This window comes from Asparagus officinalis, unplaced genomic scaffold (assembly GCF_001876935.1).
Source record: "Asparagus officinalis unplaced genomic scaffold, Aspof.V1 AsparagusV1_Un868, whole genome shotgun sequence".
NCBI classification, from domain to species: Eukaryota; Viridiplantae; Streptophyta; class Magnoliopsida; order Asparagales; family Asparagaceae; genus Asparagus; species Asparagus officinalis.
The window spans coordinates 16,329-20,345 of record NW_017973127.1 but is presented as its reverse complement, the minus strand read 5'-3'; the positions used below and the strand labels follow the sequence as shown (position 1 = coordinate 20,345).

Genomic DNA, 4,017 nt, shown 5'->3' with positions numbered 1-4,017 from the left:
GCGGCGGACGGGCGGTGGCTTAGATGAAAAAACGGAATCTCAAAACACTTTTTTGGTGTTTTAAGAAAAACGTTTATTTTTTGGATTTTGTAAATGGTCAAGTCAAAAAATCGCCCTGGTTGCCAAACAGTGCAAACACGTTCCATTGTTTTTTTGAAAAAAAAACGAAGACGACAAAAACGCCATGGATGTCAAACGCTCTCATTAGCTTTGGAGAAACTTTTTTATTTCGAGATTCGCGCATGAAACATGTTTAAATTGTTATTTGCCAGGAATAAATTCTATGAAGCTTTAGGAGCTAGACTGTTCTTTTACTTATTTGTTATCTGAACGACACAAATCTCTTTTGTGTTCTCTCGCCCTCGATACACAAAAGAACTATGCTATTTATATTATGACATTCAACTTAGTGTTTGCTAGTTTAGCTTTTCTAACAGTCGACACCTCATCAACATTTTTACATGATGAAACTACATTTCCTTGCTGTGGTTGATGTCAATATCGCACAAGCAAGTGAAAATATTTTAAATCGATAATCTTTAATCATATAGAAGAAATCAAATGGATGAAATTAGCACAGTATTATATCGCTATGCTTGAGTACATTTTTACTGAAAGAAGTTAGATATACTTGCACCTTTCTGTGGAAATGGTAAGTTCATCTCATCTCATATTTTGCTCTCTTATTACTTATTTTGATTAGAAACATTTTTCTTTATCCAGATAAGTTTCAGGTCACAGCGAGGTCTGGCCAAATCTGATTCTGCTGCCCCACGTTCCAGTTCTCAATTCATTCTTCCTGACCTAAACGAACCACTGTCAGAAAATTTGGACTGACAGAAAAGATAAACATTAACTTGCCAGTGTTTTGGCAAGTAACCAAATGTATATAAGAGGTACAAATAGACTTAAAGAGGATATAATTTTGTTTGTCTGAGAAAATGTAACTTGTTTAGATCATTAACCAGTGTCTTTAACTTATTCGTTTCACTTTATTCTTTGTTTGCGAAACTCTTGTCTATTTCTTTTCCTAGTATTTGTCGATTAACTTATTTTACATCTCTATTGTACTGGAGTTCAAACTTTTTTTTTTTATAAATGTTTGAACTGGGAATATCAAATGTTGAGTATTGTGCATACTGTGAACTTTTTTTCCTATCAAATGTTGAGTATTATTCATATTGTGAACCTTCTTCATCATATTATTGTTTAGACTAAGATGCTGATCATGCAAAGCAGAACACATACGAGAAGCATTTATATCATCAGATTCGAACAAAATCAATTACTTCACCAACTGTGCCATTAATAAAGCCTCTCCATTCAGCTAATTGCTTCAAAACCATACTTCATTGCCTGTAGCGCTAGATCAGAAAATGTAAAAGATCCCCAGAAACAACCATCAGAGATAAGTCTTATCTCAATATTTTCACTTTGTTGTTGGCTGCTGTATATCAGTTTTCATGTTCGTTTCTACTTCATTGACTTGGATCGAGCTGCAGGCGATTCGAAGAGGATCGCCGATATCTTTGTATTAGAGAAGCTGTAGAAGTAGAATCAGCAGCAGGCACAGATCTTTCAGCATCAAACAATAAACGCCCTGCACACGTGTAATTAATAGTTAATTATAATCAAGAAAGCTCAAATAGATCAAATTACTTGGGAACTATTTAACTGGTTACCATGAAGACCACTGGAACTATAGCTTCATTCTGTTCAGCTTCTTCATTGTCATCATTAACTTTGTTATTGGGCCGGGCCGAGAGATTTGCGGTCCTCCTCAATTCTGCGTTCATCTCATCCACTGGCACTGTGCACCTTTAAAAAAAAAATTTCTCTGCAATGCGATTACTGTCATAAAATTCCAACTGAGCAAGCAAACAAGTAATTGTTATGTGCAAGTTAACAGATGACTACGTACGTTCCGAAGCGGGTAATGCGGTTGACCCAAGAAGGGATCCGATAGCCCATTAAGAGACGGCAAAGGTGGTCAGAGGAATGGTTGCTGTTGTGTTGTGGGCGAAGAGGCCGTAGGTGTCGCCTTGGTATAGTAGTACACACCAAACAGCAGTAGTCCTTGGTACGATCGATGCGCCCGATAAGAATGGATCCGCGAAGTACGGTTTAGGGCTCGGCATTGTGGACCATCCATCGATGACGCCCGTGATTATTCCTTTCGCTCGTTGGAAGACACATGTAATCGATATCTCCCACTGCAAATTAAGAATTAAAACACTAATTACCTCAGTAATCAATTTCGTTGAGTTAATCTGCTCAAGAATGCTCATTTTCTTGATAAAGAAAAACCATCTCTATCAAGTATGTTTAATAAATAAAGAAGTGTGCTATATATATCACACGTTTGGTATCAAGTAGATTATGAAATTAAGTAAAGTGTGCGCATCAGTTTTTAGTAGAACCGTCTTAAATTAAACTTCATCAAACCCTAATACTAACGGTAAAATCTTGTGTTTGAGAAAGAAACTATGTGAGAGTTTGATTACTATAAAAATTAAAGTAAAACCACAGCCTATGCATTAAAGCCTAAAACTTATTTGGTGTGATGCGTCATGCATGATAATTTGGTGATGGTAAAGTTAATGGTGTACAAATAATCATTAAAGACCAAGAAAACCCTAATGCTAATTAATGTTGAGTTGGGGACGAGGGTTTGCGCAGAGTTCAATCATATATAATCGACAAAAGACCTTGATTCTTCACGAGTTATCATGAGGTGAGAAAGAGACTGTATGCGCAGAGAAAGTAGAACAACAACCTATTCATTAAACCCTAATTAATACTTCTTGGTTGTACTAGCTAATGCATTGCGAGTAAAACCTCGATTCTAGCTAGTAATTAATCGTTCAAAAAATGAAGTAGTTTACCTCGAGAACAGAGGATCGAGTGATAGAAGCGGAGGCCTAAGGCAGCGGAGGAATGGGTCGCCGGCGCTGCTATCGCTCGCAGACTTTGAGAACTACTGGGACTCTACAAGGAAAATGGGAGATAACAACAGTCAGTACGTTTCCAACGCTTCTTTAAACTTTCGCATCAGTGTTTTAGTCTTCATCCATGGTGCGAATCGAGATGACGCGAGGTGTCAATTTGGAAAGATTCTTAGGTGCTCATTCGTTACCAAGGCGGCATACACCACACTAATAGGAGTGCGCCATGTGGCACAAATCGCATGCAAATATGAAGCTGATAGAATTAATTAAATAAATTCTTTTTCGTTCTGTTTGGATTTGTAGGGGGTGAAGGGAAGTTAATGTTAGCTTGACTTGGTCATTGATGACCAAATCAACCACTGTTTCTCTGTTGAGAGAATGATGGAGAACGTGAATCATGGGTGGTTGAGAGAAAATCTCTCATGGGGGCGGATCTGAGGGGTAGAGATGATGAGTTAAGCCCCTATATAAGGAGGATCATTCTCCTTGAGAAAATGCACTGAAAACAAAAGCAAAACCACCTACCCATTACCGGAGCCCCTCAGAAATATCAGTTCTTCTTCCTCTTTGCTTATTAGAGTTCAATCACTGGTATCAGAGCCATTCTCTCCCTCTCTCCATTTTTCTAGTTCTTGAAGAAGAAGAGCACTCGGTTGAAGAAGAAGAAAAGAAAGGATTCATAAATCCAGGGAGCAAAGCCATGTCTTAAAGTTTATAGCCGGTCAAGTCATAGCCTACACCCTATTACTTTATAGCCGGTCAACTCACAACCTCTTGTTTCCTAGCTAACCTACTGTTTTTTTTATAAGCCTAGTCTAGCCTATTGATAGCTCTTTTGTCAAGACGTTTCTCATTTTTTCCTACATCTTCCCTACTGTTCATCAAGCTTAGTTTTTTTTTCATAGCCTATTAGGCCTTCAGTACTTTGCATCCTCCCTATTATTTCATAGCCTAGTTGTTTCATAACATAGTTTCAACTTACCAATCACTGCCTATTGGGCCTTTGCATTTGGGCTTGCTTGACCAGTGGTGTATGCTGTTTTCACACTCCGAGTGAAGGCCTGTTTCA

At 38.0% G+C, this 4,017-nt stretch overlaps 2 long non-coding RNA genes across 3 annotated transcripts in view; one reads left to right on the top strand and one right to left on the bottom strand.

The window, feature by feature from the left end:
- LOC109828231 overlaps positions 1 to 1,063 on the top strand; it is a 5,934-nt gene extending 4,871 nt beyond the window's left edge. Inside the window, exon 3 of the long non-coding RNA XR_002243630.1 lies at positions 724 to 1,063. This is a non-coding gene — a long non-coding RNA (uncharacterized LOC109828231). The remainder of the gene's footprint in view (positions 1 to 723) is intronic.
- Positions 1,064 to 1,213: 150 nt separating this feature from the next.
- LOC109828232 lies at positions 1,214 to 3,571 on the bottom strand. 2 transcript variants are annotated; one of them, XR_002243631.1, is made up of 5 exons: positions 3,474 to 3,571; positions 2,886 to 2,988; positions 1,922 to 2,213; positions 1,683 to 1,837; positions 1,214 to 1,600 (listed from the first exon to the last, which is right to left on the bottom strand). It is a non-coding gene; the product is annotated as an uncharacterized LOC109828232 (long non-coding RNA). The 2 variants fall into 2 exon arrangements; XR_002243632.1 differs by having other exon boundaries at positions 1,683 to 1,818.
- Between the last annotated feature and the right edge of the window lie 446 nt (positions 3,572 to 4,017).